Genomic DNA, 14051 nt, shown 5'->3' on the forward strand with positions numbered 1-14051 from the left:
CTAGGGCCTACCTTAGGGTGCCTTACACATATAAAAAGGGAAGGTTTAGGCCTGGCATTTGGGTACACTTGCCAAGTCAAATTTGCAGTTTGAAACTGCACACACAGACACTGCAGTGACAGGGCTGAACCATGTTTACAGGGCTACTCATGTGGGTGGCACAACCAGTGCTTCAGGCCCAGTAGTAGCATTTGAGTTACAGGCCCTGGGCACCTCTAGTGCACTGTACTAGAGACTTACTTGTAAATCAAATATGCCAATCATGGAAAGTCAATTACACATACATTTTACATAGGAGTAGGACTTTAGCACTGGATAGCATTGGTAAAGTGCAGAGAGTAACAAAAACAGCAAAAACAAAGTCCAGCACACATCAACAACCTGGGAAACAGAGGCAAAGAGTTAGGGGAGACGATGCCAAGTCTTAACACTGGGGAACTCTTGTTTGACCAATATCCAGTACACCTACTTAATATGGCTACTTTATTCTCTCACTATTTCCCAGGTTTGGCAAGGACATAGTGGGCACATATTGCTCATGCAATCATGTCCTCACATACAGTATGGTTCACCCTGCTTTAGGGGTGTAAGGCCTACCAGAGGGGTGACTTACCCTTATCATATGCAGTGTATGGTGGACAGGGCACACTGGAAGTGTGCCATGTCAAGTTTGCCTTTTTAGGTTTGCTCTAGTACACTCAGCCTGAACTGGCAGTCCTTGGGGTATCTGGGTGCAGGGCCCTCATGGGTGGCACAATCAGTGCTGCTGCCCTCAAGGGCCTACTCATACCATCCGATGCCCTGGGTACCGGAGTATCCATTCACTAGGGTATTATAGTGATAAGTAAGAGTGGATCCAATTGTTCCAAGCATCACAACTGATTTTGGAAACGAGCTCTGGCCCAGGGAACCTGGTTAGCAGGGGCCCTCGGCACTACCAACTTCTAGAACACATCAACATCAGGCAAAAAGTGGGGGCTAACCATGCAAAAAGAGGCCTCCTTTCACATTCACTACTACCCATCTGTCTCTGTCTCACTTCTACAACAAGTTTTAAGACTGAGATATGTCAACTTCTTGGCCCTGAGGGTGCACTCACCTCTGCTGTTGTATCATTTTTACCCATTCCACAGTAGACACAACATACTGCGTGTTTGCTGAGATACGTTTGTGACACAGATTCAGACCCTGACAGTGGGTCTGTGGGCTGGAGTGGCACACCACGTGCCTCCTAGAGAGTCACACTAAATGCACCCTCTTTACTCAGAATAACTACTGTCACCTCACTGGGCTCCTCTAGAGGATCGACAGTGGTGGTAACAATCCCTTCTGGCACTGCTGCCCTTCATTTAAATGCCTATCCATGCCAGGAAGAGTTGCCCTCTGGTCTCTACCACCCTTTTTTCAAAACGGTCTGCCCATCTCTTGCAACCTGGATTATTCGGCAATTCATGTGGGAAATGAATGTTACACATGTGTACCCTTTAGCCGGTGTAGAAGATGCCTTCATAGAGTGTGCATGGCACAGGTGTCCGTAGCACACTGATGCGTTTTCTATTTGCTACGTTTAAGTGGTACCTCAGATGCATTGAGGCCCCCAGATGTGAATTGCAGACCTTCCCCAGGACATTGCAGAGATCTTTTGTAATGAGTTAGGCTAAGAGGATTGTTAATAAATGAGACTGAAGCCTCTTTGAGGTTATGGATTTTCACCCTAACCCTTCACAGATGCAACTGTTCTCCACAAAGATGCCCCCCACAGGCTAGCAGATAGGTAAGTTGAGAAGCCTCGTTTGCTCCTGTGCCCAGAACAGTCTCAGAACTGAACATCTGAAATGCACAACTCCTGTCTATCACGTTAATGAAAGGTGGGGCAGAGGCTTCAATCAGTGGGCTAAGATACTGTTCTACTTAGCTTCAAACTAAGAGGGAACGAAGCCAAAGAATGCAGCACTCTTAGTCTGAGTAATGATTTTATTAAGGCACTTCCAAGTACTCAGACGAAAGCACACAAAAATATGAACATGAGCATTTAACTTGAATGCACTAATACATGTGTAGATACCAAAATAATCACAGCAGTTGAACAACGATAGACAGAAAAAAGTGCAATACATCAACAGTGAATATGTATGCAGTGAATATATATATATATTTATGTATGCGCAGAGCAAAGCTAGATAATTAAGAATTAAAAATGTATCACCATGAGGATCGAATCCAACGTTATGCTTGCCAACGTCAAGCTGAGGAACCCTGGACAGCTGAGACAGAAGAAAGACTTCCCAATGGGTTTGGTTCTGAGCAGTGGGTCCACTCTCAAAATGAGTTCCTTCCGTCTCAGCGCAAGCTTCCCCACCTTAAATACCTTAAACCCAAGAGGAATGTTCGGGTAACCTTCCCCCTCCCTTCGAGTAAGCTGTGAAATTCAAGCGCTGGCTGTACTTGGTCTGTTTAGAAAACGTGCGCAAGAACTGGCCAGGCCCCAATGCGCCTCCCCGAGATAGAGCCGTACCTTTTTCTGCTGTAAACATTCTCATCCTGGTATCACCTCCGCAGCCCCCACAATATGTTCCCTGCTCTGGTGAGAAGAGCAAAAACATGTTCAGTGCAGAAAACAAGTTGTGCGTGAAAAAAATACCTGCGCCACTGATGTGACGGCATTTGAAGCTAAGCACAAAATGGAGTCAGTGTTCAAGATGGAGTCGTGGTTAAATACAGATAGCATTACAGATATCACTGAGTGTGCCAATATTTCTGTACCAGGAATCCAGTTTCTCCACACCAGTGGCAACTAGGAATTATCTTCGCTCCATAATTAAGGTATCTGCCACCAACTTTCCTTTGTGAGGTTTGAGGCCAGAAACCTAAGAACTTAAGTCAAGACTTCCAGCTGCATGGACGTTGCATCGAAGATTAGAACTGACCGATTACTCAGGAGGGATATAGAAACTGTTGAGGGAGAAGCTGCTCAGAAGAGGGCCCGGTAGGAGCCGAGGTAGGTTAAGAAGATATCCTCTGTTCACCAGGGATGAATCCTTAACACTCCACAAGGGTGAAGCCCTGGAGTCCATAAAGTGTTGTCACTGCACTTTCATGATTGGCGGATGGTTGTGAGGTCAAGCCTTCCTCAAGCTCCCCAACATCCACTGAGTGCCATGAATCAGTAAAGGAAACAGGGGGGCACAGTCTTCAGTCTAACCAAAAAAGACACTGCATTACCAGAGGAGCACCATCTCAACATCATAAGTGAGAGATCCAAAGGCAGGCTGCATGGAACAACATGCCTGAACGTCAGAGGCTGGATGCACGGTACACTATGAGCTGAAAGTCAGGCTGGATTCAAGGAACTGCAGACATAGCACAGACTAAAAGCAAGGGACATTGTGCAATAGCACAAGTTGGATGCTAGTTTGCGTAGTGCATCAATAGCACAAGCTGGATGCAAGCAACAACATGCATTAATAGATGTAATGATGCCAACACAAAGTTTTTGTAAAATTCTATTAATGTTGTGTTTTGTAGAGCACACTAATCATCCCCAAAGGTATCCTGGTGCTTGAGCAGGTGTTTGGGCATGTGGTCCCTGCAGAATTATTCTAAGGTCCTCAGTTTCTTCACAAACTCACGTAGCGAGGAGGATGCTTTAATGTGTTGTGGGAGGTTGTTGGGTGTGATTTAAGAGAACAGGCAACTTCCTGCTCTGCGTTTGTGAATACAGGGGGAGTGTGCGAGCAAGAGTGAGGCTGAGCACAGGTCTCTTGGTGGCTTATGAAAGTACCTGTGGCTGTTGAGGCATGCAGGTCCCTTGTTGTGTGGAACGTGTGCATGAGGAGCTTGAATTGGTTGTGTTTGTAAATGGGGAGCCAGTGGAGCTCTCTGAGGTGAGGTGAGATGCGGGTGTGGTGAGGAAGGTTGAGTATGAGTCTTGTGTCAATGTTTTGAATTGTCTGAAGTCTTTTCAGGAGTTACTTGGAAATTCCAGGACCTTTTGGGTTCTTCTTGTGAGGAAGGAACAGATCCAGTTGAGTACTGGTCCTTTGATACCACACTTGTGGAGTCTTTTGATGAGTATGTTGTGGGAGTCTGAATTTAATGTTCGATAGAGTGGATGGTCCGCATGATTGTTGCTGTTTCTTCGCTGCTGAGGGCTTTCTTTCTGATCGGGTGGTTGTCTCGATTGGTGATGGGCAGGTTGGTAATGAGTTCACTGGGATTTGGTTGGTGTGCAGAGTTGTTGTAGATGTTTGTGATTTTGCTGTGAAAAGAGTTGTATTGGTCGTCGCAGAGTTCTTGAGAGGGGGTGATTCTGTTGACGGAGGCCATAGTGAAATCTTAATGTATTGTTTTATTGCTTTATTTAATTAAACAGAAACAAAGATTTCCCAAATACAGAACTTATGTGAGGGAGGGTATGAAGGAAGCATAACTAGGTAGGTACAACAAGCAAATCGTTATTATGGGATCCGGTACAGCATTAGCGAGTGTGAGGTGGCAGGCACTGCAGAAGGTCTGTATGGAAAGGACATCTCAGTTCATTGGCACTAATCCTGGTATATGTGGGAGATGTGGCCAGTGTAAAAAGCACAAATCACCAGGTTCCATCACCCTTTGAGCATATAATCCAATAGCCAGAGTCCTTCATGTAGGAAAGTACCATCTTGCCTGGCATGTTACCCCCATTTTTCACTGTATATATGTTGTTTTAGTTGTATGTGTCACTGGGACCCTGTTCACCAGGGCCCCAGTGCTCATAAGTGTGCCTGAATGTGTTACCTGTGTAGTGACTAACTGTCTCACTGAGGCTCTGCTAATCAGAACCTCAGTGGTTATGCTCTCTCATTTCTTTTAAATTGTCACTAACAGGCTAGTGACCAATTTTACCAATTTACATTGGCTTACTGGAACACCCTTATAATTCCCTAGTATATGGTACTGAGGTACCCAGGGTATTGGGGTTCCAGGAGATCCCTATGGGCTGCAGCATTTCTTTTGCCACCCGTAGGGAGCTCTGACAATTCTTACACAGGCCTGCCACTGCAGCCTGAGTGAAATAACGTCCACGTTATTTCACAGCCATTTTACACTGCACTTAAGTAACTTATAAGTCACCTATATGTCTAACCTTTACCTGATAAAGGTTAGGTGCAAAGTTACTTAGTGTGAGGGCACCCTGGCACTAGCCAAGGTGCCCCCACATTGTTCAGGGCCAATTCCCCGGACTTTGTGAGTGCGGGGACACCATTACACGCGTGCACTACATATAGGTCACTACCTATATGTAGCTTCACAATGGTAACTCCGAATATGGCCATGTAACATGTCTAAGATCATGGAATTGCCCCTCTATGCCATCCTGGCATTGTTGGCACAATTCCATGATCCCAGTGGTCTGTAGCACAGACCCTGGTACTGCCAAACTGCCTTTCCTGGGGTTTCACTGCAGCTGCTGCTGCTGCCAACCCCTCAGACAGGTTTCTGCCCCCCTGGGGTCAAGCCAGGCTTGTCCCAGGATGGCAGAACAAAGGACTTCCTCTGAGAGAGGGTGTTACACCCTCTCCCTTTGGAAAATGGTGTGAAGGCAGGGGAGGAGTAGCCTCCCCCAGCCTCTGGAAATGCTTTCTTGGGCACAGATGTGCCCAATTCTGCATAAGCCAGTCTACACCGGTTCAGGGACCCCTTAGCCCGGCTCTGGCGCGAAACTGGACAAAGGAAAGGGGAGTGACCACTCCCCTGACCTGCACCTCCCCTGGGAGGTGCCCAGAGCTCCTCCAGTGTGCTCCAGACCTCTGCCATCTTGGAAACAGAGGTGCTGCTGGCACACTGGACTGCTCTGAGTGGCCAGTGCCACCAGGTGACGTCAGAGACTCCTTCTGATAGGCTCCTTCAGGTGTTAGTAGCCTATCCTCTCTCCTAGGTAGCCAAACCCTCTTTTCTGGCTATTTAGGGTCTCTGTCTCTGGGGAAACTTTAGATAACGAATGCAAGAGCTCATCAGAGTTCCTCTGCATCTCTCTCTTCACCTTCTGCCAAGGAATCGACTGCTGACCGCGCTGGAAGCCTGCAAAACTGCAACATAGTAGCAAAGACGACTACTGCAACTCTGTAACGCTGATCCTGCCGCCTTCTCAACTGTTTTCCTGGTGGTGCATGCTGTGGGGGTAGTCTGCCTCCTCTCTGCACTAGAGGCTCCGAAGAAATCTCCCGTGGGTCGACGGAATCTTCCCCCTGCAACCGAAGGCACCAAAAAGCTGCATTACCGGTCCCTTGGGTCTCCTCTCAGCACGACGAGCGAGGTCCCTCGAATCCAGCAACTCTGTCCAAGTGACTCCCACAGTCCAGTGACTCTTCAGTCCAAGTTTGGTGGAGGTAAGTCCTTGCCTCACCTCGCTAGACTGCATTGCTGGGAACCGCGACTTTTGCAGCTACTCCGGCCCCTGTGCACTTCCGGCGGAAATCCTTTGTGCACAGCCAAGCCTGGGTCCACGGCACTCTAACCTGCATTGCACGACTTTCTAAGTTGGTCTCCGGCAACGTGGGACACCTTTGTGTAACTTCGGGTGAGCACCGTTTCACGCATCCTCGTAGTGCCTGTTTCTGGCACTTCTCCGGGTGCTACCGGCTGCTGAGAGGGCTCCTTGTCTTGCTCGACGTCCCCTCTACCTCCTGGTCTAATTTGCGACCTCCTGGTCCCTCCTGGGCCACAGCACCGTCCAAAAACGCTAACCGCACGATTTGCAGCTAGCAAGGCTTGTTGGCGTTCTTTCGGCGGGAAAACACTTCTGCACGACTCTCCACGGCGAGAGGGATCCGTCCACCAAAGGGGAAGTCTCTAGCCCTTTTCGTTCCTGCAGAAACCTCAGCTTCTTCTGCCCAGTAGAAGCTTCTTTGCATCCACAGCTGGCATTTCCTGGGCATATGCCCATCTCCGACTTGCTTGTGACTTTTGGACTTGGTCCCCTTGTTCCACAGGTACTCTAGTTGGAAATCCACAGTTGTTGCATTGTTGGTTTGTGTCTTTCCTGCATTATTCCTCTATCACGACTTCTTTGTCTTTTGGGGAACTTTAGTGCACTTTGCACTCACTTTTCAGGGTCTTGGGGAGGGCTAATTTTCTAACTCTCACTATTTTCTAATAGTCCCAGCGACCCTCTACAAGGTCACATAGGTTTGGGGTCCATTCGTGGTTCGCATTCCACTTTTGGAGTATATGGTTTGTGTTGCCCCTATCCCTATGTGTCCCCATTGCATCCTATTGTAACTATACATTGTTTGCACTGTTTTCTAAGACTATACTGCATATTTTTGGTATTGTGGACATATATCTTGTGTATATTTCCTATCCTCTCACTGAGGGTACACTCTGAGATACTTTGGCATATTGTCATAAAAATAAAGTACCTTTATTTTTAGTATAACTGTGTATTGTGTTTTCTTATGATATTGTGCAAGTGACACTTGTGGTACTGTAGTAGCTTCACACGTCTCCTAGTTCAGCCTAAGCTGCTCTGCTAAGCTACCATTATCTATCAGCCTAAGCTGCTAGACACCCTATACACTAATAAGGGATAACTGGGCCTGGTGCAAGGTGCAAGTACCCCTTGGTAGTCACTACAAGCCAGTCCAGCCTCCTACACTTCATTAAAATGTGTATGACATCCTAGTCAGTGGAGGTCCCTTCTCGGCAGCAGGTTGTATCATATATGTTTGTAAGGGTTGCCTTATGTCCCTGGGCCAGGAACAGGGGGCAGCGTTTCTGTGTGTATTTCTAGCTGCTCGTTGCAGATACCAAGTCTGCAGTCCTTTGCTTAAACTTGGGGCCCTGTTCCCTGCCCCATCTGCAGGCCTCCACTCGTTTTGCCAGTAGTAAACCAAATGCTACAAATTTGCTGTTTGGTGCTTCCATATGCTTGACATAGCCCAGGACGCCCATACATCTGTTTATAAGCATCTCACATTCAGTCGTTGTGGAGAGGACAGCAGAGACGTGCTTAAACTCCAACTCTGGCATAGTTTTTCACGGTTTGTGTACCCAGCCTTGGGTGGCACAGGAGAACTCAGTTCAGTGCTCCAATGATGAATGTGAATGACGGGTTTATTGTAGCCCTGAAGACCCCTACACAATATCTTGCTGTAGAATTATTGCTTTTGTGTTACTAACAAGCCCAGCAAACCGGATGATGGGGACCGTGGTAACAAAACCAAACCTATTTAGTTATTCACAATATATCTATCTCTCTCTCTGTCACACACACACACAGCTCTAACAATAATAGGCACTTTTAACTAAATGCAGTTATATCAACAGGACAAACGTGTTTCTCAGCACAAAGAAAGCAAGTGCACAGGATTTCATAAAAACAGCAAGCAGAGAAGTTAGCAACAAGAATAAAATTAACATTTCTAGCATGTTTAAAATGTAATTTAAAAACTTACACCCTAAAACCTACTTCTATGCGCTACACTAAGAATACAGAAAGTAGAGCAACTTGCATTCTATAGTTTCTGAGGGAGAAGACAGGCACTGCACACCTTGTTGACAGCAAGAGCTGTTGGTATTGACAAAGGCGTGAAGGCAGTGTTCCCTGTGAAGAACAAGTGCCCTGCGGTTCCAGCCTTCTTTCGGGACTCCGCTTTATCAGTAGCAGGCACGATGTAGCCTCTTTGAAGTGCACTGGCAGGAGGTGAGACCATCTCTGGCAGAATCTTGTGTGATCATCTGGGTGAAGACATCTCCCATTAAGTGGCCGTCCTTATGTTCTAAATCTTACCAGAGACTGGAATTCCTGACATAAGCTTAGGAATGTCTGACATAGATTATGTGCATCCAGGTGTGCATGTCTGACGTTTCCTTATGAACATATAAGCTGAAAGGACGTCAATTCAGGATACATTATTTTGGTTCTATGTCTATTTTTTTCTCATTTGACCTTGATTTGGTGATGAGTAAACACTTGCCCCAGATTTATGTCGCTTTAGCTGTTATTTCCTTTGTCATTAGCTGAGTGACTTGACACTTTCTCAACATCTGCGTTGATGCAGACATGACAATGATTCTGTAATAACTCAGGAAAATGACGACTCCTATTACATAAAATTGAGAAGATGGCGACTTCATTACCTAAGGTGGATTCGAGGCCGACTTAAAAATGGAGTCGGACCTTAGGACTTTACTTCAAGACCTTCTGAAATTTGAACACCGCAGGACATGGCCATGCGAGGTGTAAGAATCCTGCATCCACCCCCCAGCGTCTCAAACAATGGTCATCGTGTCTATGGCTATAACTGTGCAGTCTCTGAGTAGTGTAGTAAGCACACTAGGTTTTTATAGTGTATGATATGAAATCTACTATTGGACGATATCTATCCAGTTGCATGCAGGCGAATTTCCAGACTGTATCAGGGAGCTCCCTTCTTCCTAACCCTTCCTCGCTGCTGGGGCAGAGCCTGTCTTCTCATCTTGGGCTTTACTGTATGGTGATCCGATGTCTCATGAATTGGGCCTTGAGCAAGCCATCCAATGTAGCGGATGTCCAGGTCTCCTTAGGGGATCCCGAGACTGCGCTTCTGTAACTACTGAGAATGCGGTAATATGTGAAACCACTAGGGTGGGTCTCGAGGCATCTCACAGGAGCTTCTCCAGCGTCAAGAAGGCTTCCTGTGTATATACTCCCCCGGAGTTGCAGGCCCCTGCCCTGCAGATGTGATTGTACCACCCTCTTATGTGTAGCCTAAATCGGCAGGTGCTTGGGTTGTGGGAATCAGGGGGAGTAAAGTACACCAGCCTTGTCCTTCCTTCTAGTCTCTCCTATACTGTAATAGTGCGCTCAGTAGCAGTGTGGTGTTTGGGGCTGACAGTGAGCGGGGTACCTATGAGAGCGTGCAGTGAAGCTGGCGTAGTGTAATCAGTTTGCACTGCCAGGTGTGAGAGCAAAGGAGTAGGTCGGTGCCAGTGGAATACATATTCTGTCACGCGTAGATAATATAGTTCCAGATCAGTGCAGCGGGAAGTCTAGTGCCAGTTGTGGCATGTTGGCTGTCAGCAGGAATATCCATAATTTCCTTACTTGATGTGTATTACCGAGTGATGCTCTAATTGTTTATACTCCTGCAAGATAATGTTAAGGTTCTTACTTGGCTTGTGCACTCGGAGGGTGATGATATCTACGTAGAGTGATATCTGTCTTTTCATGTAGCGAAAGGCGTGTGCTGAGTATATCTGCTGCACCCTGGCAAGCAGAGCTTCTGCAGCCAGTTCAAACTGGAGGGTGAGGGGGCCCTTGCTTAGCACTTCGTTCCAATTCAGATGGTTCTGGCAGCTCCCCATGTATCTGACTCTTGCCGTAGGTGTGGTGTGTAAAAGGCAAAGCCATCCCACAGGCAGACTAACTATGTGAAATCAATAATTCCACTCCAGAGTCACATACCTTAATGGCATACAGAAATATTGCAGCTGCTTCCAGCTCTGGTTCAAGTGTCGTCCTAATCGTAAACAGGACGCACAGGTTATATGCTGATGAGCGTTACCAAGCGGGTCATGAGACGCGCAAGCGGCTAGTATTTGAGAATCGCTATTGAGAGGTGATTGCAGGTTATGTGAATCGACTTCTCCACAATCAGCACTCAGCAGGCACAGACCCTTCTCCTTTGCTAGCCACCAGGTACAGCAGAAAGCCGTCTCGGGCACAAACCTCATGTGCCAACGTGGACCGGCACAGGAGACTTTGGTCATCAAAGTGGCAACTTCGTAAAGGTTGCACACTGCAACAAGTTACATTAATTTTGACTTAAGTATTAAGTTAGGCCTAATGCAACGAGTTGTTTGATACCTTGGAGTGTCAAGTTTGGCCACACCGTTCAGGAGTTACACAGCTGAGGGGTCTGCGTGTAACCCCCTACTCGCCAGTGGGGCTAACAAGTCATTCCACAGTAAAAGTGACAGTTTCACTGTATACTTCTTCACTCCCTGCATGCTTTTTAAGATATTCAAGTGGCTACTCCAAAGCTCCAGATGCACCATCTCCCAGGCCCTCATCTCTAGCAAACTGGACTACGGCAACACACACTACTCATGGATCACAGCTCACCTCCAACAACAGCTACAATGCTGCAGCCAGACTCGTCCTGGATGTTCTTAGACAAACCCACATCAACCCTGCCTCAGGGAATTCCACTGGCTCCCTGTACTGCAAAGATGCCAGTTCAAGGTCCTGACCCATGTATACAAGGCCCTACACAACTGCAGACCCGCCTCCAGGAACCACCGCCTGAACTTCTGTCAGCTCATCTGACACCTCTGCTTTATGTCCCTTTCTTTAAACTTCCCCCTCCCCCCGCACCCGACAGCAGAATACAGGGGCCGCGTCTTCTCCTACCGAGCAGAAAAAACATGGAACAAGCTACCTTTTTATCCGTGGACCTCCCCTTCTTCCAGAGTTCCAAAGGTCCCTGAAGATCTGGGTATTCAGCTAATCAACTGAACCCTGACAGCGCCTAGATACCCTCATGGGTGACAAGTAGTTCTTTACAAATCTATTGATTGATTTACTGTCAGAAAAGATATAATACATATTCCGTTCCTCAAACTGTGCTGCACCTTGCCCTAGGACTCCTTAGCTTTGCCATAGGTGTGACTTGCACATATTACCACATATTACCATACCTTTAAATGGCAAAGTCAAGCTAGCCGTTCAGAACTACGCTTCCAGTCTGCAGTGTAAATTATTAACTGAATTTATACAACTATGGGGGGTCATGACGACCCCGGCGGTCGGTGCACTAGTGGAGGTATTCCAAGTTAACACACCGACCGCCACGGGGGTAACGACCGCCAGGCTGGAGATTACAGTCTCCAGTCTGGCGGCCGTCACTAGGGCGCCCATGGCATTTTGGCCCTGCCCACCGCCATGGTTTCCATGGTTTCTGTACCGCCACGGAAACCATGGCGGTAGGCACTATCCGTGCCAGGGAATTCCTTCCCTGGCACTGATAGGGGTCTCCCCCGCCCCCTCCCCAGAGTCCTCCCCCACTCTCCCCCTCCCAACCCCCCCATTTACACACATACATGCACATACATACACACCCACACACATGCATAAACTCATTCACCCATGCATGCATACATTCATACACACTCACAACAACACTAACGAACATACATCCAGGCACACACGCAATCTCACGACACAGCATGCACGTACACACACCCACTCATGCACACACGCATTACACACGCATGCACGCATTCAAACGCAGTCACACACCCCCTCCCACATGCACACAACACCCCCCCACTCCTCTCTCCTGTCAGAGAACCCGACTTACCTGCTTGCACGGGGTCCACCGGCAGGAGACGGGACGCAGCACTGCTGCCAGCAGCAGCATCCGCCAGCAAAACACCGCCAGGCCGTATCATGGAACATGATATGGTAGGCAGTGTTTTGCTGGTGTGGCGCTGCTGCTGGCAGCAGAGCCACCTTACTGCCATCCGCCGCCATGTCCGTAGACGGAATTCTGCCAGCCTTCTGGCGGAATTCTGCCTACGGTCATAATTCAGTTGACGGCTGTTAGCCACGGTGATGGTATGTTGGCGGCCATTGCCGTGGTGGTAGGTGGCATTTGCCGCCAATGTCATAATGAGGCCCGATGTTCTTTTCCCAGTTCTAGGGCACGTAAGGCAGTATAACGCACTAAAATGAGTAAAAAGAAAAAAAGAGTAGCCCTTTGCAAAACTTTAGTGATCTATGCAGAGTGCCCCGGCCATCAGAAATACCAGGACATTGTGGTTTATCATTGCAAAATGCTTGGGAAACACCAGTTGAAAAAAACGATTCCACATGATGATAACGATTGATGGTCACATATGGAGCAATGGTCTGCAGTTACTGGTAAACACGATACTGCTTTAGAACCCACGATTCCTTTTTCTGCAGTGCGGGAAGATTAGCCAGAAGCAGAATTCAATAAAGTAATCAAGGAGCTGAAAAGATCTCAGGGAGCCGCTCCGGATAAAGTCACTGTGGACACATTCGAATCTTTTCCCAGTTCCCAGGCTACATATTTAAAACCACTTCTGCCTAGATACTGGTGGCGTTCCAAACTCAGAGAGGGGGAGTAACATTATTCCACTTTATAGGAACTGGTGATAGGGACGATCCCAGAACCTGTGGTCTGATTGCCACCCTGAACATAACAGGAGTAATCTCTGCCAATGTCTCTTGCAAAGGCTCTCCGATTGGGAAGATTTAAACCATCCCCTCCCAATGGAACAATGTGGTTTCAGAGAGGGCTGTTCTACAGTGCATAATAGTTTAGCATTAATAATGATTGCAGAATATTCTGTGAAGGCAAGAAAGGTAAAGCTTTATGTGGCATTTGTTGACTTCAGAAATGCCTTTGCCAAAGTTGATTATCACTGCTAAGGAAAAAAGGAATGAATTGGAGCATCCCTAGTTTGTTACTGCGCCCATTGATTAATTTCTACTCTGATTGGCTCAGAGTTTTACTCTGCTCAGGATCAGAATACACTTCTACTGATGTAGTTTTAAATAGTTTAAAGCAGGGATTTATTTCATATTCTCTGTTCATTTCTATATATTTGCCAACTTTTCAGAATTGATTAACAGGGTCAATGCACATGGTCTGAAGTTTGGCTCCAGGCCAGTTTCATTTCGATGGTTTAATCCTGACGTCCCCACTCCGACTGGCCTCCAAAGACAGAGGCTGTAGCAGCCTATTCAGATCCCCATACTCTAATGGTGAATAAAGGAACGACAAAAATCATGATCATGCAGACATCTGGTTTGAAATTGTAGGAGGCGGCCCTCTATGTAGTGAGCAGAGCTAGGCCCACTGTGCAGGGGGTCCGGGCAACCACACGTTCGTTTACAGAGGTAAAAACTAGATCACCTAATCCTCGGATTTTTAATGTAGCTTGGTTGAGCAGTTAGGCCAATCTTGGAGTAGTGCAAAGCATTTGTTGTACTCACAGTATCAATCTTGGAACTCACACACTCAAAGGAATAACTTAAGACCAATTTATAAAACCACTTC

The 14051-nt window shown here is 47.2% G+C and overlaps 1 protein-coding gene across 2 annotated transcripts in view; it reads left to right on the plus strand.

The window, feature by feature from the left end:
• LOC138262281 (NACHT, LRR and PYD domains-containing protein 3-like) overlaps positions 1 to 14051 on the plus strand; it is a 260469-nt gene that overhangs the window by 42433 nt on the left and 203985 nt on the right. The window lies entirely within an intron of this gene.

Source organism: Pleurodeles waltl, chromosome 10 (assembly GCF_031143425.1).
Source record: "Pleurodeles waltl isolate 20211129_DDA chromosome 10, aPleWal1.hap1.20221129, whole genome shotgun sequence".
NCBI classification, from domain to species: domain Eukaryota; kingdom Metazoa; phylum Chordata; class Amphibia; order Caudata; family Salamandridae; genus Pleurodeles; species Pleurodeles waltl.